The sequence below is a fragment of the Mus caroli genome, unplaced genomic scaffold, assembly GCF_978045245.1.
Source record: "Mus caroli unplaced genomic scaffold, Mus_caroli_1 scaffold_2, whole genome shotgun sequence".
Taxonomy (NCBI): domain Eukaryota; kingdom Metazoa; phylum Chordata; class Mammalia; order Rodentia; family Muridae; genus Mus; species Mus caroli.
This window is the reverse complement of record NW_028227257.1, coordinates 130,123,425-130,146,931: the sequence shown is the minus strand read 5'-3', so window position 1 is coordinate 130,146,931 and position 23,507 is coordinate 130,123,425. Positions and strand designations below refer to the sequence as shown.

General features: G+C 42.5%; 1 pseudogene; it reads left to right on the top strand.

The window, feature by feature from the left end:
• LOC147005924 (uncharacterized) overlaps positions 1 to 23,507 on the top strand; it is a 41,553-nt pseudogene that overhangs the window by 16,397 nt on the left and 1,649 nt on the right.

Sequence of the window (23,507 nt, the reverse complement as noted above, 5' to 3'; positions counted from 1 at the left end):
CTCATTCAAAACACCACAGGTGATAAATACTGAAGAGGAAGCATTTTTGTGTTAACTAAAAAAAATATAGACAGAGATGATTTCAAACAGGATTTTTTTTTTAACGTCCAAAATTAAGTATAACTGTGCTCAGAATTCAGATTTTGGCTATAATAAAAATTATCATTAAATTTGAAACTATTATAAACACAAACTTAAAATATTCAGTGTCTGACTGACAAGTTCCTCTTGCCCAAAGATCCTTCTGGCGTCTTTGGCAATGTCCTAAAGGAATCCCTTCATCTCGACTGGTCAGAAAACCTTTGAAGATTTTTAGATGATGGTTCATATGCAGAAGAGCTTAGACACTCCTCATCCAATATTTGTGCAAAAGAGTCCAATATAAAGTGCTTTCCAGGACAATAGGTTTTGGAACTTTCTCTAGAGAAACATGCAAAGATAGAAGCAATTAAACAAAGTCTAAATCTTGTCAGTGATGTATTTGGCAAACAGCTTTGCTCATGTATTTTTGATGATGCACTGGTGTACAAGGCTTCATTGATTTTGGCTTTGCAGATAAACGCAACAGATTTGGGTTTCAGTGTTGTGTGGTGTCTCTGCCCTTCAAGCCAATTGTGATAGGAACTGGATGGAGATGAGAGAGTAAGATTAGGAGCTTCTTAAAAACAAACAAATGTGCATTGTCTCAGTGCATAGTAAGCATGAAAACAAGCAAACAACTCCAAACTGTCCTTTGCAACAAGCAGTCCTCACAGTTCTGGAAGCATGAGAGAGAGAATAAAGGCTCAAGGCCGGATGAAGCATGAGGCATGCTGCTCTATAGCACTCACCCAAAGTGGAGCTTTGTAAAAAGCAGGCAGCATTGAAAACGTGACAATAATCAAATCCAGACAGAGCTTATTCATTTTTTTTCTCTTTTCAATTTGCTTTTGCCACTGACTTTCAGAGACATGCATGTTGATAAGTTTCCATAACAAGCCTGGTGGAATGGAATTGGTACCTGGAGGGGCTTCATCCTCTCAAAATCCCAGCATTAAAGTTTCTCAGAATGTGACAGGACTTGCAAACAGACTCTTTTACAGTTAATTAATTAGAAAGAGGATGCTAGGTAGGGATCCACATGCAAGCAGACTGCTGTCCTTATAAGTAGAGCATGCAGAGGAAGAGTTGCCAGGGGCATAAACACACACCCCAAATGACTAATCAGAGACACAAGAATAGCAGCCATGTAATCTTAAAGAGAAGTCTCCACTGAAACCACCCTTGCTGGCATCTCCAGCTTGGATTTTCAACCCTTGAGGAAAATGCAGTTTTCTTGGTTAAACCTGCTAGTCTCTTTCACCTTGTTGGAGCCACCTACGCAATGGAAGATATAGAGCTTTCAGGGGACTTAGGAGGATCACTAGGTCAGGGCCCAAAGGTAGGCTGAACTTCCTTGTAAGTGCCTAAGGGGAAACATATGTATTAGAAGAGGATTTTAATGAGCCTGATTAGATACCCATGGACATCTTAAAGGAAGAAGGAAAGATTCACTGTGTGGAGCCAAGCACACACTTGTAGAGCACTGTATAGGGAGAATGCATATCTATGTCAGTACTGCCTACAGAGACAAAGCTAAGCTGACCATGTTCACGGAAGTGCCAGGGCCATTAGTGTAGACGACAAAGGGCACAGAAATCAGCACACAAAAGCAAATTATCACGATACTTTCCAGTTACAACATGAAACCTGCCCATAATGCTAAGGTCTGAAGTTTGATACTCTCAGAAAACATCTGCCAAATCAGTGCTGTGCTTTCTCATCTGGGCAGACCCTAAGCCGCTTAGAATTCTGCTAACACTCTCAAGTTCAAAGCTTAAACCAGATCAAATTTTCCATTGTAATAAATGACCTCAATCATCACATAATCCTGGAAGATTTTAAGTACTTTATCAATCCTTTTTCTAAAGCTCCTCTCCCCTACTACGAGAACCTTAATCATCTATAAACTGAAGCTAAGCTGGGAGCAAATGTCTTAGAAATGAGACTGTGGGTAGAAAGCCTGAAGTGGAAGCCATCTGTGGTTAACCCATGAAGCAACACTGTGAAGCGGTATGCTCTCAGCTGCTGAAGAAGCTGTGTGGGAAACTCATGGACCTGTTTGACTCTCAGTTCCTTTGAGGAGAAGATATGCCCTCCAAAGGTTTGTAAATGGTGATCAGCTTCTAACTTGTTTAGGTTCAGCTCAAGGAAAGAATGATGAAGTCAGAGATATCACAGCAAAGTTCTTTCAGAGTGATGTGGTATTTGACTTTAGTGAAGGGCCCCTGTCTATCAAGAGGAATGGGCATTATCTAACTGTTGACAACCCTCCAATGCAGATTAAGCACAGAGCAGAATCAGGAAGCCCCCTTGAGATCAGATACCTGGAATCAGGAAGACTTCCACTGTGAGAGAAATGATTCAAGATACTTGGCGTGCTTGGGCAATGCTTACCAAACTCTTCCAGAAAGTCTAAAATCTGATTTTATTGAATACTTAGCCCTTTCCAAAGCTGTGGATAAGCACTTTATGTGTATTACCCATTTCTCACTGAATGAGGAAATTAGCTCAGGAAATTAAGTCATTTGACCAAAATGTGCAACTTGGAAACTTCCAGCGAGAGGAACTGCACCCTGGATTGTGCTAAAGCTCTGTCTCCAAACCTTGCCACCATGCCTTTATCTTCCTAATAGGCTGATTTTTTTTTTTACATGTTCCTTTCCAACGCTTTAACACATTCTAATTTAAGTATACATTAAATTATACATTCTAATGTATAAATATTATGACTTGGCTCCTAAACAGAAGCTACAAACATGGATTCAAGTATCCTCATTTTATTTTAGTTGTCTTCTTATTTCAGCCATTTACTTGGAGGACAAATAGATAATGAAAAGCTTTGGTTAACTGATAGCTGCAGTGTGTTTTCACCAGTCATTGGTAACTTTGTGTGATAAACGGTCCAATTCCCAGCCAGGATGAGGCTAGAGTAAAGCCAGAACAAACTCTCACCAGCAAAGTATTGATTTGCAAGGGGTAGGGATACCAAAGAAGGAGTGAAGGTTTTATACAGGAAGAGGTGGAGTTAATGAAAAGTGAGGTGTGGAGCCATCTGCCCTAATGCGTGGCCGTGGATAAATCCTGCACAGAAATGCTCAACCTGGCCTCAGATTTCTCTCTATAAAACACAATGGAGTTGGAGCACTTGCAAGTTATATAAGCTCTCAGGAAACCTGGCTGACCAGAGGGAATTAGTTCCTAGTAGCTGCATGCGGACACAGTGTCTTTGAATGTGTGGGTTGGAGGCGCCTTTTGACACTGTGGGGAACTGGAAGTCCCAAAAGCTGAGGGCAGGGCAAAGGCAGCTTCCTTTACCAAAGAAAAGTTTTGTTCATATGCTAAATTCAGAAAGTCCTGTTTGACTGCCAGACTGTAACTATGAAAATACCAAATGAAGTTTTGAGGGCAAACAAAAAGAAGAAGAAAAAAAGAAAGAACCCTTCACTGGCAAGGAAAGTGGATGAAATATTAGGTACTTAAATTCTGGGGGAAACTAAGCTTTGTCAAGAGGTTAGTTTCCATGGATGTGTCACAGAGCCTTCTTGCTCCAAATCATGACTTCTTGCCATGAGGTGGAGAGCCATGGGAAGCCATCGGGAAAAAGGGCCGACTTAGTCTTCTTCGCCGACTTAGTCTTCTTCACAAGATTGCAACTTCCCCTAGAGTGGAAGCACTCTCATTGAGGTGTGTGTGTGTGTGTGTGTGTCTGTGTGTGTTGTCTGTGTGTGCATGTGTGTGTGTTTCCATGTGTCTGTATGTGTGTGTGTCTGTGTTTGTGTATGTGTGTCTATGTGTGTGTGTATGTGTGTCTGTGTGTGTTGTCTGTGTGTGCATGTGTGTGTGTTTCCATGTGTCTGTATGTGTGTGTGTCTGTCTTTGTGTATGTGTGTCTATGTGTGCATGTGTGTGTGTCTATGTATAGCTTTATGTTTGGATCTGTGTATGCGTGTGTCTATAAAGTGTGTGTTTATATATGTCTGTGTGTGCATGTGTATGTGATGGAATTATATGTGTGTCAGCTGTCAGAAGATCACAGTGGTTAAGGGGATTAAGTGGTTTGGTGTGGAAAAAAATCAGATAGTCATGGAAAGATGACTGCATGCACACATTGAGAACAATGAACCTGTAATAGATGTGAGCAGATAGCTCAGAAGAATGGTAAGAAACAAGTAGCAGGAGAAAAATGAGTCAAGAAGACAGATGCACATAAAGGGAAATTGACTGCTTCACTCATCTGCCTGTCCAGTGCCTTCTACCCTCTCAACTCCAGGCATTCTGGCCTCTCCTCTGCTCTGAATCAACTATGCACGTCATCATGCTCCATCTCAGGGCCTTTGCCCCGTCCTACTGCTTGGATCATTCTACCTTGCACCCTTAGAGATTCTCTCGGGCCTCCTGTGAATCTCTGTTCAGATGGCTGCTTCTCCAAGGCCTGTTCCTCATATGTGACATACTATGTAACTTTCAAAGCTCTATCCCTCCAGACATGACTGAGTCCTCCATGAGGACAAGAATGCTTGCCTGGTGTTTTCCTAACATTGCCTGACATGGCAGGCCCATGGGAAAGGCTTCCTAAATGAATGAACTTATCTGTAAATATCTGTCTTTGGTTGTGAACTTTAACTGCTGCTTCTTCATGGGAGGGGACCCAGGTCTGAATAAGAGTCAGTACTCAGCACACAGGCAGCACTTTTTAGCTCTTGGAGCAGACAGTCCTGGATTAATCATATGTGGTCTGGCAAAACAATTAGTCTTATAGGACTGGTTTCTTCTGTTGAAGTTTGGTCGGTGTTATGTATCATAATGCTAAATTCTGTATCTGGAGGGTAGGTTTAGGTCTACTCATGGTTATGAGCTTTTGTTATGCAAAACTTGTTCCTTGATTTAAAACTATTGGTAGCAGCCAAATTTCTGGAGGGATTAGAGGTAGGTGGGTTTTGAGTTACCTGGTTGGGGAAGGAGAAGACAGAGTCATTGAGAGAGACCAAGAGCAGAAGAAGGAAGAACAGGAGGAGGAGGAAGAGGGAAAGAGGAGAGGAAGAGGAGAGATGGATGGATGGTGAGTATGTGGTCTGGAGAAACAGCAAGTATCTGGGGCCCACTTCTGGGGAGGAAACAGGCCAGTGTTTGAAGAATAGATTAGGGGTTACGCCCCAGGTAATTGTCAAAGCCAAATAAAATAACCATAGTTGGAGTCTCATTTATTTGTAAGCCAGTAGGGGATAAGCTTAAATTTGATTGTACTACATCTTCCATAAAATAAAAGTAATCACCCTTGCCTCATAGGTTACTGATTCCTCTTAACATAAACATTTCCTTATTTATTTGTGTGTGTGTACATGAACACACACATCCCCAAACCTCTGGAGATCAGAGGGCATCTTGTGGGAATCAGCTTTCTCCGACCACTAGGCTTCTGAGCTTGAGCTCAAGTGATCAGGCTCAGTGACAAGTCTTTTTACCCAATGAGCCAGCACACAGGCAGCTAGTAGGTTATTGAGAACATTGTGGTAACTAAAGAACTATTGGTAATGGTGTTCACAGGACTCAGAATTAGAGGCTGTTGTTCACACTAGTTCAGGATTTAGATCTGCTTAAAATGATCCGTTCATGCTATTATGTCTGTTCTTGTCATGTAGTCTCTTTTCCTTGTGGTTGAAGGCTGATGTCATGGGTCTTCTTTATTTTCCAAAGTGAGATTATGCCATGACCAGGATAGTACATCCTTCTAGTACCTACTCAAAGACCACTGAAGCAATAAGAATTCTGAAGCAATGAAGACAAAGAATTCCTTGGTAGGGACTGTTCCCCATGAATTTCTTAAGCATTGGAAAACCTTAACTATCATGTCAACTAACGTATGTCTTGTCATCCACTCACTGGTTTATAGGTGAGAGAGAACCCCTTTCTTCTACACTCTGTTTCAGGAGCCAATGTCTGACTGAGTCAAACCATTGGAAAGAAGATTGACAGCAACTCTTATTTGCTTTCTAACTGAACATGCATGCAGAGGCTGGTGATGGCTGAATCAAGGGCATTGCTAGAATTGGGGTCTTAGTTATGGATACTATTGCTGAGAAACACAATGGCCAAAGCAACTTTAGACAGATGGGCTTATTTGGCTTAAACTCCCACATCACTGTTCGTCACTGAAGGAACTCATGACAGGAACTCAGACAGGGTAGAAATCTGGAAGCAAGAGCTGATGCACAAACCATGGAGGAGTGCTGCTTACTGGCTTGCTTCTTGTGCCTTGCTTTCTTATAGAACCCAGGATGGCTGGTCCATAGTCTGGACCTTCATATATCAATCACTAATTAAGAAAATGCCTTCAGGCTTTTGTACAGCCCCGTCTTACACAGACATTTTCTCAGTTGAAGCTTCATTCTCTCTGATGACTTTAGAATGTATTAGGTTGAGGTAAAGTCAGCCAGCAAATCCACCATCCAATCAGAGGATGATGAACAGAACTGAGCAGACAGAGAAAAGAAGTAGCCTCTTTTTAAGGGTGGTGATTTTAGGATGCTGGCTGAGAAATGTGTGGTAGAGATATGTGGGTCTGTGTTCTGGCCCACCGCTGGTGTGTGGAAGCACCGTTGGGGAGGTAGACGGCATTTACCATGCACTGCAGCCTCTGTTGGATGCTGGGCTTTAGGGAAGCACGGAGACACCACTCAGGGTGTGGACAAAGGGAGCCTAGGATGTAGGAATCCGAAGCTAGGGTTCCCAAGCTCCAGGGCATCCAGTTGCCCCACTGGCATGCCGCAGAGGAGTCAGGAACAAAGTGTCAGTGGCCGCAGTGAGGCCAGGACCAGAGGTTCCCAAACTCCTGGACATGCAAGCACTGATGTGTCTCCTAGAGAGCAGAACAAGTATGACTGACAGCAAGCCCCTGGTCCTGGGGAATGGGAGCTTAGGCTTAGCTCATCAGTAGCAAAAGTCCTTAGCTTAGGGATGGTTGTCTGGGAGCACAGAGAGGCCCTCTGCAGGATACCTAGGGAGTGACATTGAAGTAGAAGGCTTTCACCATGCTCCCAGATGGTGGTTCTCGATGAAGAGACAGTCCCTATTTATCCATTCCGTTTATCGTCTGTTAATCATGAAAAATGGGAGCAGACCCACTCCTCAGGGTGGACCAGAAATTACATACCTTTTTCAGGGAGGAATGGTCGGGAAGGGAAGGTTGTTGCTTCAACCCCCAGGGCTTCTAGATATCTTATTAGCATGGAGAACTGTTTTTGGCTAAGTGACCACAGGTCATGTTTCCTATGTGAGAAGTGTGGCATGTGTGTTCCAGGCCAGGGACCTAATAGGGAGCAGGAAGCCACCTATTGTCTTAAGTGGGTGCCTGGGTGCCGAGACTCTGAACCCATTCAACTGTACCAAGTTTCCTGGCATGGTTCACTGTCCCACAGAGACAGTCTGTTCTGTGAGGTCTATCAGAAGGCTTCCCTGTTCTGTCACCTGGGGTAAGTATTGTGCTGGTCCAGAAGAGAGTGTTGGGAACACTGTGAGAAAGGCAAGTGCCTGTTCCTTTTTCAAAGGGAGTTTTATCCCTTGTAGGAAAGGCAGAGAATAGGACGTTCTTATGATGTTACTCTCAATTCCTTGCAGACAAAAGCAACGACTTGTGCCTATGTGGCATATTTGGGGCTGGTATTTCTGCTCCCTTTCAGATTCTTACCTTAGGCCAGCAGAGACTAAGTCTTTCTCTCTACCTCATAGAAAGAGGGTGCTGTATGCACAGGGGCAGCTTCCTGCTGGAATGGAAGTCATTCCGGAGGACTGCCAAGTCTTTGAGCTGGGGAGAAGTTGTTTTGGTTTCCAGATCTTGCTTGGCTACTTTAAACAAATACCTGGCTTACTACCAATAATGTTTTTAGGCAAATCGGTGACAAAGTCAGGAGGAATTCCAAAACTATGTATGGTGATAAAACTCTGCTTTTAGAAACATAATGGCTACCTAACAGGATCTAAATTGCTCGGGTCACCTGGGGCATTGTGTGCCACTGTATTGATGTTGCCCTTGGACAGAGCAAGCCCTGGCAGCTACCATTCTAATATGAAATGCATGCCAAGAAATCTCTTGATCTTGAGAAAACATTTCCCAATATTCAGGAACTTTCCCATTGTTCCTCGTAGCTTTCCCTAAAGGCCACACCAGGTCTTCCTAGACCCCTTGACGCCCACATAACCTTCTTGCTCTAGGTGATAGCAGGTCACAAGTAAGACACAGTCATGGCTCGCTGGGATTTAAAAATTATTCTAAGGACTTTTCTCCAACTTTGGAAGTGACCTAGAAACTGTGTATCAAGAGGAATCTTATGTGTAGCTGTAGCACTGGTCCAATGACATCGTCACTAAGGCCTTCTGAGTGGTGAGCTACTGCCATAATAGACACTCCAGTTTATGTGAAGTCAGAGTAAGTTTGGGGCTAGGGCGATCCCCCTTTCCAAGCTCATCAGCTACTGCTGCTTGAGTCTGACTCTCCTTAAAGACGTATGTTCTATGACCCAATGTCATTGGGCTTGCCAGCTTCCCTTTCCCCCCAGCATCCTCATCCGAAATGACCTCTATGAGATGTCCCACCAAAAAAAGGGCAGGGTTTCTCAGGCCAAGCAACTTGAATGATTCTGTGTAATCTAATCCCCTTTGTAAAATTGCCCCCAAACAGTGGCACATTAAATGGCTTGTCTAGAAATTATAAATTACTTGAACATAGTTCCTTTAAAAAAAAAAAGTCCAGAAACCTGCAAAACTAGGTGGAATCCTAAGATGCTCACCTTGCATGCCGTTTCAGTTAGAACCAACAAAACTATGTGTTGTTTATCTGGTAATCCCAGATTGATGGAGCGTTGTTTCTCCAAAGGAACGTACAGCAAATAGTTTAGATGCAAGGCATACAACTGCTGTCGAATCTACTTGAACCAGTTCATTGTGGTGTGGAGTTAGTCTTCAAAAGGTGTGAATCAGTGGGTATGACTTCAATCCAGTCAAACTTTATTAACAAACCAGACCATAGGCACGGGTTGGACCCTGGACTATAGTTTGCCAAACTTTGTCTCTAATTAGTTATCTAATTGCTTGTAAGGACATATAAAACTTTTAAAAAGGGGATCACTGTGGCTTTTTTTTTCTTGTGCTTAGCTCACATAGGAAGTCATAAGATATCTGTCCAGGAGAATCATAACTCAGATGATAAAGACCCTCAATAAAGACCTGTATCATATCTGCCAACGAAAACAACTCAGCAGGTGAACACACTGCTGCTTCATTTTTATTTAATTATTCTCAAATGGCCAAGCAAGACTTTTCTAGTAAAGAGGGAGGTGGTTAAGTGGCAAGCCTCCAAACCTCCTTGTGGAGATTAAGAGTGTGAGGTGCTTTGAAGGAAACACACAGAAAGGACGAGAAAATATCAAACCTGAGGTTATTTTAAGCCAAACCCTGTTGCAAAATCAACAGTGCCCAGTATGCTCAAGCAGATACTAAGAAGCATACACAAACAACCTACAAGAAAGGAGGCCACAAAAATGCGGATGCTGAATCTCTGGCAGGTGGGGTTGCTGTGTTTAAGGAAGTAATTATCCACAGATGGGGACATTATTCTTTATGTCAAGTAGCTGCCAATGTTTCTGTTTATCAATACTTCATTTGTATATGGTGATTTAAAATACTATATTTCAAGAATTCTGTTGAACTGGAAAAAAAATCAGAAGAAAGTGTATAGAAATTGTGTACAAAGTCTCTAGTCTAGCTACATTACAGACATTGGCTGAGCATCTTGTCCAGGAGACCTGCTGATTCATGACTGCATGAAAACAGGCTGCCACTGAGTTAGGCTGGAGACTGAGAGTGGTATTGGGTACAAACTTGAAGTGGACATTGGTGTCCTCTTCAATTGGAGACTCATGGAGCTTTCTGCACATTGGTCAATTTTTACCACAAAGCATCCAGGAGGTCCAGAATTGAGAAGAAGATCCACCTTTCATTGTACCTTCATCAAGGTGGAAAGTCAAGGAAGCCTGGTGCAGTTGGACACGGAGAGGCTTGTAAGGTTGTGGCAGCCCCAAGAGATGGTAGGCGAGCTGTTGCTTTTAAACGTGTTGGTAGATTAGTAGTGTTCACTCAAATAAGCTGCAGGCAGCTATGGGAGGAGAACTAACTCTTTTCCCCTGTCTTAGGTTCATGGATTAGGTCCCTATCCATGAGACAGATTAACAAGAGAAAAGCATACCCAGTCTTTTCATCTAAGTTTTACATGAAGTGAGATCCTCCAGGAATGAAGACCTAAGGAAACAGAGGACCTCTACATGGTTTTTAAACTCAGGTGCCATGCATATTAGACACTCTTACAGAATGAGACTGCAGAACCAGGGTGGTCTCGTGGTAGTGAATGGTGGGGCGGCCTTGCCAAGGCTTCTTGAATAAAGTTCTCTGAGTCCTTTGAGAGATATGAATGCTACTTTACCCAAAAGGATAGGAACCTTCTCACGTGTAAGCTTATGACCTATTTCAGAGAAGAAGAGCTTGAGAAGCTCAGAGAAAGAGTTCCCTGCTCTATAGCCTTCTCCAGAGCTGCCCAGTAATGGGATGTTGAGAGTCAATCTTTCTGCCTCTGTTGTTCTACAGCCCTGGGGCCACACTTACCAGTAAATATATTGTATCTCACAGACAACAAACATCCACACTTGTCCCTGTCACCTTATGAACTTATGAGATCAGCCTTGAAGACAGCGCCCCCAAGTGCTGGGTTGCAAACCTGGGGTATGCAGCTGACAGGCCTACTAAACATACCAAAGTGGACCTGGCCTCCAAGTTCTCTGAGGAACCCTCAATCCCTTCCAGTTAGAAGCAAGGTATGGCTTGCATAACCAGCTATCTACCCTGAACTTTCCAGCTAAGCGACCGGGCTTCCCCTTCCCCAGAGGCTGCTTCCTGTGTAATCCAGATATTTTGCTTCTCTCCCCACCCCTTGAATTTTTCTATTTTCTTGTCTGTCCTCCCCCAATCTATATGGGGACTTCATTGGCCTCCTCCAGACCTGCCATCAATAAACCTGCATGTATACTCGCCATTCAACTTGAATTGGCTTATTTCATTGGTGGAGAAAACCTATTACCAAGGTTTTGCTAAAGTCTTAGTAATAGTAGCCAGAAGTGTGTGACCATCAACTCAAGGGATATGTGATGAAGGGATTCTCATTTTCCTATAGGTACTGAAGTCTGGGAACATTTTGGTTATACTTGGCAGTGTTAGTATGTAAACTTTCCCCAAGGAATTTAAAAGTACTCGTTGCTTTAATTTATTTTCAAAACCTATTTTTAATGGTGGTTCTTAAATACTTTAACTTCCCTTTTAGCCCACCACCCACCAGAGGTAGTGGAAAAGAAAGGATACATTGGAAGTGAACCTGTTTAGAAATGGTTCTTTAGAGTAAATCTCATCTACAGTTTCAAGAAATCAGCAGTTTAGTTCATAGGTCAGCCATGTCAGCTTGATCTATGAAGAAACACTTCATGGACATACCAGCAGTCCAGTTCAGTAGGGTTAGGATAGCAGCAGTGGTGGCATGACTTAGCAGGAACAGCTAGGACTCAGAAGAATCAACATGAGGAAGCAGGGGGGACCAAGGCAAACAGGAACACTAGGAGAAGTTCTTGGCTATGCTTCCCTCAATGAAGAGAAGATCAGTGAAAACATGAGACCAAGAAGTGTTTAGCTATGCAAGCAAGCCAAGCCCCAAGCTCCAAGCTCCTCTCACAGTCCCTTGAGTGTACTTTATACTCCCTCCAAACATTGTGGGTCCTCCAAGGGTTTTGCCTCAGCACTTGAGTCTGACTTAGCAAAACTCCATGAGTCTTTATCAGGTGACATCACTCTGCCAATTGGCCAGAGTTTGAGGGAGCAGCAAGAAGCTACAACACACCACCAGAAGGTTTTTGGTGTCTTTCTCTCTATGGACTCCCTACAAATGGAGCTCCACTATGCAATGTAAGGCAGACCAATACAACTGTGTCATCAGTGAAGACTCCTTCATCACATGTCCTTTCACTGTTTGCTTTAGCAGAACATTCTTACACCTGTGTCTGCTTCATAGAAATGGTCCTTCATGTGTCATGTGTCGTCTGCTTCAGGAAAACACTCTGTCACGTGTTTGCCCCAGCAAAACACCACACAACGCAACTGACTTTCCCAGGAGCCTTTGAGTTTCCACTTTAATATTTTCTTAGTTGAAATAAGAACTTATTTTTTTGCCAGGTAGTAATGACAAACACCTTTAGTCTCAGCACTTAGGTGGCAGAGGCAGGCATATCTCAGTGAGTTCAAAGCCAGCCTGGCCTACTGAGTGAATTGCAACCAGGGCTACACAGAAAGAAAACCCTGTTTCGAAAAATCAAAAGGAAGGAAACACAAATGAATAAACAAACAAACAACCTTAATTTTTCCTCAGATGACCATTCCCGTTGTGGCTGAACAAGCACCTCTAGAAGGCTTTAATAAACCATCCCCCTCTGACCCTGCTTTTCTTGTTTATACTGTATGACACATTAGAAGACAACACATGTGAAGTCAGTGATAAAGGTCACACAGTCTGCATACAGCACGGATAGCACATGTAATTAACTACCATATAGAAGATATATTATATTTCTAACCAATGCCAAAATGTTAAATTTTCCAACTTTCAATTGAGAATATTCACTACAATTAGCTTATACAGATAGATATTATATATCTTGCTTTTAGGGATTGAGAGTATAATGAGGTTAACTTTGCTTATGCCTTTTGTGTGTGTGTGTCGTTTTGTTTTCTTTTTTGAGACAGGGTCTTACGTAGTCCAGGCTAGACTCATACTCCTGAGGATGTCCTTAAATTCCTGATCCTTCTGCTTTCATGATCCAAGTTCTGGATACCACCTCATCCAGCTTAAAAGAAGGAATCTGTCAAATGTCTCTGAAAGTTTGCCTTTTCAAAGCGAACAATCACCCAGGCAGTGAATATCCTTTCCCCTTCCATTCTCTGCATGCCCAGGTATGTCTCCCTACCCACTCAGTCCCCCATCTTATTGCCTTGGCTCTTTCACACAACCTTAATGGCCACTTTGAGGCGCTGAGAGATCAAGACTTTGTTGGTCTTTCTCCTAGATGGAAAATTTTCCCAGCTAAAGGGCTCTTTCCACATTAACATCTACAGCTCAAGCTATTACCACATGCTACCCCTGCCTTCACTGTGGTTGACTGGTATTTATCATGAGACCGATCTTGAAAGATTCAACCCTGATCTATCTTCCTTACAGCTAGGCTTAGCTTTCACCTTTGAAGCTCAGGTTTCAAAGGTGGAGGCCCTGGGTGTGCCTATCACACTACGGAAGCTCTCCTGCTGGCAGATCCCTGGGCTTGCCTGAGTCCTCAATCCTGACAGCCAGGCAAATACCACACATTCCAAGGCCTGTCATCACTATCTGGCCTGGGATTGTGCAATTGCTGCCCAAGGCCAGCTTTAGTTACACAAGCCTCAGCAAGCAGGCCTTCTCTGCTTTGGGTGTCATTATCATTTCTTCAGCAACACACCCAGATTTCCTTGTCCCTTTGACCTATTCATTGAGTACATTCTGACAAAAATCACCCCTAAGAGTCTACCCTTCCTGGGACATCATGTCACCTGCTGTGTCTCCAGTCCCGGGAGGATCTCATTTTGCTGTGGCACTTGCTGCATTCTTATTGATGCACTTTCATGGGGGTCTTTTCTTGAGTTTGTGGTTTAAGCTCAGGTCAGCTAATTTGACAAGTTCTTCATTCACAGCATTAGGAAAGTCTCTAACCCTGTGCTTCTGGGTGAGGCAAAAACCGGTCACTGTGTTTCATAGCACTCGGCTAGCAGAAACCATTCCAGATGTTCCTGCTGTAAAATCATCTGACTTCTCAGAATTAAGTGCTACCTTACTGTTTCGTGATGTAAATGGAATGGAGTCATTTCACCCTAAGCTGGGCAATAATTACTGACTTACAATCTTTGCTAGTGGTCCTGACAGACAAGTTTCACTTCCAGTCACACTGGCACGTTGCTTCATGTTGTCTCTCATACCCCTTCCCCGCCCCTTTCCCCTCTGGCTTATTTCTACCTGCTTCTCTCTCTCTCTCTCTCTCTCTCTCTCTCTCTCTCTCTCTCTCTCTCTCTCTCTCTCTCTCTCTCTCAAAATTAAAATTTGAATGATAATATCATTTTTAAACCAAAGGGTTTTAAAAACAACGTTTCCAAATATTTCCTTTTTTGTTTTGGCTGTGTCTTACTCTGCACTCCAGGCTGGACTCTACCTCAGGGCAATCCTTCTGCCTCAGCGCCCTAAGTGCTAGGATTGCAGGAGTAAGCCACCTTCGGGCTCATCCATTTCTTGAATGCATTTCTTTTTATATCAGGCTTTATGAAAAAATTCAAAAATGGCTGAATTGGAGGGACCCCTTCTTGCAGGGTGAAACTTAGTTTCCACACTTGTTTTCCAACAGCATGTCCCCATGATTGTGTGCCTGCACTCTTTATGCTGTCCCCTGAAGTCAGCTTTTCTGTATTCCAGGAAACCTGTTTAAGTCACAGTCATTATCATATATCTTTGTGATTTAAAAATGACCACTGTAGTACTCAGTATTCCATGCCTGCTTAATGAACTTATATGAGATCCAGGGCTCACTCCAGAGTACCAAAAGAAAGAAAATCACAGGCCTAAGGGGAATTTTAATTTCTACAATTATTCTGCAATGGTATTTATTTTCAGCATCTACCAGAACATAAATATGGCCTAATCATTTCATTATAGGCATATACTCAGCAAAAATGTGCAGACATAGTCACCAAAAGAAATCTAGATTATTCCTGACAATTAATTCAAAATGCTTTTAACTGGAACCTTTCCATGTGTCCATTAGTAGAGTAGATAAATATTATGATTTGGGGGGGGGGTAGGCAAATAATAGAGATTTACAAGACACTTCTCAATGGACATTGAGCCTCCATTGTCAGCCAGAATAAACCATATAAGTATAAAGTAGGGCCAAATGAGATAGACGTCCTGGATGTGGCGGCACAGCCTTTTAATCCTAGTGCTAAGAGGCAGAGGCAGGAGGGTTCTAAGCTAGATGAAAGCCTGGGCTACAGACTGAGCCCTAAGCTAGCCTCTGCTACATGGTGAATCTTGTTATAAGGAATCCAAGTGAGTTGTGCTCTAGATTGTGCAGGGTCCTGAATCCTAATCCCCAGCTGAGAGAGAGAGAGAGAGAGAGAGATGTAAACACATAGTGTGTCCAGTGTCCATTTACATGAACTACAGATAAAGACACCATTGCCTGTGAGAAGCACCCTCACAGGGAAGGAAGCAACAGCAGAGGAAGGTTTGCTCAACTGTGGAAATTCACTGAGCACTATATGGATATTATATAGAGAAACTTTCAATCATCATTCCTGTGTGGAATCCAGTTTGTCCTAGAGATAGACCAGACAGCTCTCCCTGCAGACACAGAAGCGGCTTGAGCCTCTTTCCTTCCTTTGTGAACCTCGGGGGCTGACTCTTGTTTGCCCTTGCCTGGCCTCTGCCCATCAGAACTCAGTGTCTGGCTTCCTCACCATCAGTTCCAGTCCCTTTAGTGCTTTGTGCATTGTGCTTCTGCTAGCTTGTTAAAAGTGAGCTCTTGTCCTGGCTTCTGCCCTTTCTTATTCTTGACTATAGTAACATGGCCCCTGACTTTTGTTTAGTTGTATTTTCCTTCCTTCCTTCCTTCCTTCCTTCCTTCCTTCCTTCCTTCCTTCCTTCCTTCCTTCCTTCCTCCCTCCCTCCCTCCCTCCCTTCTTTCCTTTTTCTTTCTTTCTTTCTTTCTTTCTTTCTTTCTTTCTTTCTTTCTTTCTTTCTTTCTTTCTTTCTTTCGTCAAAAGTCCCATGTCATGTGCAGCCTTTTTCCTGGTAACCAAGAATAGAATATTCATGGGGACCTCAGCATTGAGTGGAGCCATGAGATGCTTGGAGTGGTCTCCACCCCCTGCAGCTGGAGACTCTGGGGTTATGAATCACACATCCCACTTCCTCATCTAGTGAGAACAAGATGTGCTCCTTCTGCTTATCTGCTTCTGGAGTCAGTGAGTTTGGATAACACAGAAGAAACACTGCACAGATCTGTCTCCCTGGCCAGGAACCAGTCCCAATGGGAAGTGCCTTCTTCCCGGGTGGGGGTGGGGGGCAGGGGGAGGCATCAGGCAGAGTGTGCTTTTCAGGCCTCTTCGGTCTCATCCAGCACTTTTAACTTCTGATCACACCAGAATCAGCCCTGTTTGGCTGAGTTACCATAATATGTGGCCATGAGTCCAAGATTAACATCATTGTATCTCAGGAAAGAAGTGCATTCCCACAGTGTGATCCATGAGTTTCCCCCCATAACAGTAGCAAGGGATTATGCAACTCACTGATTAGAGTAGGAATGCATAAACCCACAAGACATGCACATGCAAATACAAAAGTAAAGAAGAAGGGAATGTTCTTAGCCACAATGGTACGCTGATTAATGACCATTATTGTGTCACATGTGAAAACATAAAAGTCTATGTTTTTACATGAATCATAAAAGTGGATGCAGCCAAAACTTATCAGTGGTGCTGAAACTAATGAGTGTAGATGGATGGGGGACAGTGCTTGTGTTTTCTCTGAATGTCTCCCTGCATATGACCAACTGTGAGACGCAAAGGTAATCTTATCATACAAAAACTGGCTGACACCAATTCAACCACATGGTGAATGTGATTAATGACCCTCTAACACTGAGGGGTAGACACGTCCCGTGGGCCTCCGGGGAGGGTGTTCTGAAAATAACACACCCCTGGTCTTGATGTACACGCACAAGGGGACCTCCTCGTGAACGGCGTCAGGTGAACTGAGACAGACTGCCCTCCAAAAAGTCAGTGTTGTGATAGAGAAGGATAGACTGAGGAATCCTTCCAGGGAAAGATGCTGAATAATTGACAACCTAGGATCTTTCATTGGATTGGGAACACAGGAAAAGAAAAACATCTACGAAGGACACCATTGAGATATGGGAAGGGTTTGAATGCAGATGGAATAGCCATCGTATGAACCGCTTCTCTGTATTTGATCGTTATGTACTTGTTCTTTGGGAATACTCCCTGAAATGTTTTCTCAAGAGATCTTCATGATATGTTCAGCTTACTGTGAAATGGTTTGGTAGAAGGATGGATACAAAGAATATATAGGAGAAAAACTCCTGTGAAAATACAGGAGTTTCAGAAGCAACCCATTCAAAACCAGTTAAAAATAAGTCCCCCATGTGCTAAAAGTTCCTAGAGGGTGCAAAGGCATAAGATTTGGAAAGCCTTAAGTTTCTGCCCACATATTAGCAGTCATCTGTCCCATGATGAGTCCTGTCCCTGGAGGCTGAGCTTAGGGCAGCTTTTGCAGTCTCTCCCCACAGTCAATACATTCTACAAGATCTTCAGTAGCCGCTTTCTGATGCCCTAGTCCTTACAAGATGCTCTTTTGAAACTTCCAAGGTCTTTTTCTTTGATAAATTATAGCTAGGTCCCTCCTGCCCTGACCCTGCTTTACTGGCATGCCTTGTGAGGGCTCAAACACTTTCTACCTCCATCCTCTCCCATAGCCACAGGGCCTTAGGGCCTGGATATTTTTCCATCTCTTTCTGTTTTCCTCTGGGCTGGGAATTAGTGTCCCCAGCAAAGCAGCATCAAGCCCAGCCCAGCCCACTGTTGTTAAATTTTTTATAACCCTATTATTTCTGATGACCCGGCCAGCCCCCCAATAATGGAGACAGAGTCCTATATATTTATTTAATCAGCTTTAGTACAATTATTGGACGATTACCCCTAAACTATTTTTCTATGCTAGATTGGCTTTTTCCCAGCTGCGCTTCCAGAGTTACTTGCCAATAGTTGACCTGTCTGTGTGATTTGATCCATCTGGCCATTTCATGGTTCTCCATTTCCTCCCTACCTTCCTTCTGCCTCGTGGTTTCTACCTGCAACCTCTCTGCCCAGGAACTAAAGCCCTGCACCTCTAGTCTCCCCAGTAATTGGCTGTCAGCCACTTATGTTTAACCAGTCAGAGAATAAAAATGAGCAAAGCTTACACAGTAAATGACAATCTGCTCATCTGGACTGCAACAAAATCTTGGGGGCCAGGGTTTATCGTCTGAATGAACAGCAGCACCAGACCAACCCCCAATCTCACACTTCCTTACCCTTCGTTCAGATTTCTTCAGCTTTCCTTTTGTTGTTACTTAGCCATATTTTCAACTTCTGCTCTGACAACTTGGTATTAGGAGCTCCTTAACCTGGTGCATATACATATGTATACACCATACATACATACATACATACTTACATACATACATGAACACACATATACACATATATGCATGTGTTCTTTTTCTTCCCTTTTATTCTATCTATCTATCTATCTATCCATCATATATCATCTATCCTTTTTCAACATATATCATCTCTATTTTTATATATCTATATCTATATTTGTTATAATTTCTTCCCTGATATCAGAGCATGTTTGGCCCAGCAGTGACTATGAAACTTAGAGGTGATTTCCAAGCATCTTATAAAAAGGAGGCAGTGACATTTGGGAGAAGGGGTTTCAGGCAACCTCTTGGAATTCTGGTAGCAACATGATGAGGAAGTAAGTAACCCTGCCCGGATACAGGATTCCAGCCCCAGCTGTCCTCGAAAGGCAGGAATGGGATGTATATGATATCCAGTTTACAGAAGCAGTGGGGATTCTGTTGGTCCTCTAACAGAGTTGTCCAGGTTCTCACAGGCCATTCCCCTTGCTCCTGTCTTATATCTGTGTATAAGTCTTGACTCCGCTGATTCTGTGAACTCACTTCCTTCCAGAAACATCAGTTTGACCCATGCCACCAAAATTGATTTGTATCGTTTCTTTAGTAGGTCCTGCTGATATGAATTTTTAAACAAAGAGCCTGATGTTCACGAAGCAGTTTAGATGGAGACAATGAAGTCTCGAGTGTTTGTGTCCCAGTCAGATTTTTACTTCCAGGTCATATGCCTCAAAACTATTGTGTATTACAAAGTTATTCTTTGAAGATTTTTGGTTTTGTTTTATTAGTATTGTGGACTTTGTGGGCTATTTATCCATAACAGAGTTGGCATAGTTCTGAGCATAAGAGGGTAAGGAGGCTCTGTAGCTAAAATGGAGCTGCCACATTCTGTGATACCAGTAAACTGAACTGACTGCTGCTTGCACATATGTTATTCTGATTTCTTTACACTCCTTAAAAAAAAATTCATTCCCTGTACTCCCCCAGGTGACCTTGGAGCTATTGTGTAGCTGTAAATCCTTCTGAGAGGAGATAAAGATGTTTCCTGGTGGAGATTTTTCTGTTTGGCAGTCCACCTTGATATTTTAACATTGACCTTTGTGAAGATGAGTTTTTTTTTTCCCAGACTGCAGAAATGAGTCATTAGAATGAATTAAAAAGGGGGGGGGGCTTTTTTGTCTGATCAAGGACCCAGGGATGTGTGTGCTTGTCTCTTTACATGAGAGCTTGTGTAGGTGTTTCTGGGCCAAACATTTTTGACATTCTCGTGTCCTGAAGAATTAGAAATGCTACTTGTGAAAGCACAGCACAGCACATTGGAGCTGCGATGAATGAGCTATTGAGGTCTCAGGGCCACCATCTGTGCTCGTGTCTCTTCAAATGTGGGCACCCTGAAAAGCTGTGTCCCTGGAGAAAGCCCAGCATCCCACTCTCAGCTAACTGGGAGGACTGTGAGGTGCTTTTCCTCTGTCCCTCCATGTCACGGCATTTGGAGAGGCTGATGTGTTGTTAAAGAGAGCTCTATCCATGTGCAGAATCCCTAGGAATAATAACATACCACTTGACAGAAAAAAAAAATGCAAATCCTAGCTGTCAAAGCCAGGTTCCAAATTAAAGTGGACAGGCCCGCCTTCGTTTGTACGTAAATAGGTCAAAGTAAATATCTAGAGGCAGAAATAGTGCCTGCTGGCCACTGGTGAGAATCTCTCTCTCTCTCTCTCTCTCTCTCTCTCTCTCTCTCTCTCTCTCTCTCTCTCTCTCTCGCTCTCTCTTTCCTGTCTATCTCTCTCTCGCTCTCTCTTTCCTGTCTATCTCTCTCTCCCTCTCAATTTTAGCTAGTTTGTCTTCTTTATTCCTTTCAGATGTGGTAAAGGTAAGAGCTTACCTGATGGGAAAACAAAAGTTACTCTAAAGACTGTTCTAAGTCTCCCACGGATGCTTCTGCTCCTCCATCACTCAGAGTGCTTTTCATTTGCAGTGTAGACCTCCTAAAATAGACAGACTTCAAGAAATCATATGCGATAGCCAAATATCCAAGTTTTGCGATGATAAGATAATACATGCCCCAATGTATCAAAATTTTATTATAATTAATATTTACTTTTTACTTTAGCCTTCAAATACCAATTTTCTTGGTTAAAACAATGTTGCAGAGCATCAGTGCATAATATTTATTTAGCTTATTCAAAAATCCATACATAGTCCCAGAATGTATTTAACAGAAGCAACTCTTGCAATTGCGTGTTCGCGAAACAACACAACCACTCTTCATGAAGACAGCAAGTCACTCTCTCTCTCCTGACAGTAAGATACTTGGAAGAATTTATTTGTAAAATTAAAAAATCTGGCTTTGCTGTTAAGATGTAATAAACTTTCTCCAGGTTTTAGTTGGAACCACTGAGAACACAGGATTAATGCTGAAAGCCCAGGGTCTGCCTCCTACCCTGGGTTGGAGTCCCTCAGCAAGGCCTGCTCATGGCCTTGAACTGCCTTGTCAATTAGAGCACTGTGCTCCCCAGGCACAGGGAGGCCTCATTGTCTGTGTCTTTTGGAGCATGGCACAGTGTTTAGCATGGCTCTTAGCACACAGCAGGCATGCCATGGTGCCAATGACCAGCATTTACACACTTCCTGCACCACTGACAAAACGCAGCCCTGTCATGTAGCCTTATCCTAGTCTTCGGGCTCAGTTGTGCTATTTTTGTGTCACGGTCCACCCAGACTATCACTCTCTAACTACCCATCAACAGATATTTGCCAGATTATCTTTCTATACTTATAAGGGTTTTGTCCTTCAGACAAAGCACTTAAGACTCAGCTCTTATGTTTCTAAAATGACAGAATCATATAGAATGATCTCTGAGAATTCTCCTAGACTGGAGTTCTAAGGGGTACCCAGTGGTATTCCACCACCAAAGAGCTATCTCTACCTCTATGTCTCACGGGCACATTTTAGTTAGCAAGTCCTAAATTTAAGCTCCAAGATCTTATTTTTGTCTTATTTCCTTGGGTGGAGTTAAAAGCTTACTCCTCCTTCCATATCCTTTCCACTGTATATTTATATTGAATCAGCTGTATGGTCATCTAGCCTGTCTGTCTGCTTTGTCTTTCCATCAGTAACTTCCTGTTGATTGATACTGGCGAAGGCATTATGGCTTATTTAAATAGATTGTTTTTTTATATCCAGATTTACTCTATGCATTGTTACCAACCATGCCTTTGAATGATTACAAAATCCTGCCAGTCTCATGTCTATTTCCTATTCTTCGGAACGTGATTCCAAAGTACACACAGAGGCATTTGCTTCTACTCTTCAGTATGTTTCTGTTTAGTCAAATAGTACTCTGTGCTGTCTCAAATTTAAATGTCTTCTTTCCAGTCACTTCTGCCATTTCTTCCTCTGAATTTTTATTCTTATAACTTTCTCAATTTTTTTTGCTGTCCTTTCTTTTTCATATGGGCTTTTTTTGGATATTTCATCCAGACTGGATATAGCTTCCAGTGTTTTATGTAAGTGTAAGTTTATATTCACATGGAAATTTGCCTACTAATCTTTCCAATAAGCTTTAAAATACTTTGATTCCTATTATTATGTCTTACTCATATTGTTATTCTTTGAGGAATCTTTCATAATATCATGCACACAGACATTCAGGAAGAATTTGTTCAAGGCAGTAACATTTTAAGGGGTTTTTATCAATGATCATGTGGTTACAAATTATAGAAATCCATATCAAACATAAGAAGCAAAGAACTTTCTGGATCACAATGTAGCATAGAGTTGAAAAGCAAGCCTACTTCTCTCTTTTCAGTGGGATAAATGCAGCTGTATCTTTGTTCCTTTGATTTGCAGACCCTTAGCTTCTCTGTGATCATCTGAATGTCATGTGGACCTTATACATCTCCCAACCTGAGTAAAAATCTCCTGTTCAAACCCCAAGCAGAAAACACCTGAAGTCTGAGTACCAAGCCACCTTCTCAGAGAAATCTGACTTAACACCTCAGTCCATGTGACTACATCTGGCTCCCAAAATATTGAGTGGGGTGCAGAGGTTCATGCACATCTAGTCTCTCATTACAGATATCTGAAGCAAACTTCCTGAGAAGAAAGGAAAATAAGATAGAGGGTAAATGTTAGATGTCATAGAAAGGGGCAGAGGCTCACAGACATCTTTAAACAAACCTCTATCATAATGACTAAGGTTTAAAAGAACTTTGTTTTTCCTCACTCCTTAAAAAAGGGAAATAATCTGAGGATGCTGTGTAGCCTTAAAGAACTTGTTTTGCCAATACTGTCTTCATGTATGATCAATAATAACCATGGGAATGAAGGACTTTCCAGAAAATGTATGTAGTCAACACTACCTATTACATACTCCTTGGAAGAACTTCAAGAGAACAAAATGTGATGAAAATTATTAAGAAGGTTATGGAAGCTCTCATATGGGAATCCAGCTGTCTAGAGGTGTAGGCAACAGTACAGAAAGTTCAGATGTAGGCTGGGCTACATAAGAAAGTCCTGTCTCGAATACAAATCTGTTTTGTCAAATAACAACTAAAAATAGGAAGAAGAAAGAGAGAAAGAGGAGAGGAGAAGGCAAAGGTAAAGGAAAAGAGTAGGAGGGGGAAAGGAAGGAAGGAAGAAAGAAAGAAAGAAAGAGAGAGAGAGAGAGAAAGAAAGAAAGAAAAAGAAAGAGAGAAAGAAAGAGAAAGAAAGAAAGAAAGAGAAAGAAAGAAAGAAAGAGAGAGAGAGAGAGAAAGAAAGAAAGAAAGAAAGAAAGAAAGAAAGAAAGAAAGAAAGAAAGAAAGAAAGAAAGAAAGAGAAAGAAAGAAAGAAAGGAAGGAAGGAAGGAAGGAAGGAAGGAAGGAAGGAAGGAAGGAAGGAAGGAAGGAAGGAAAACAAAGAGAAGGGGTGTTGGGGAGGGATAGAGAAGGCAGGCTGGAGCTATAGTTCAGTTGGCAGATTTCTTGCTGAGCATGCTGGAGATGCTAGATTTGACACTCAGTGCCATATTAACTCAGCATGGAAGCATGTGCCCATAATCTCAGAAGTCAAGCAATAGCGGT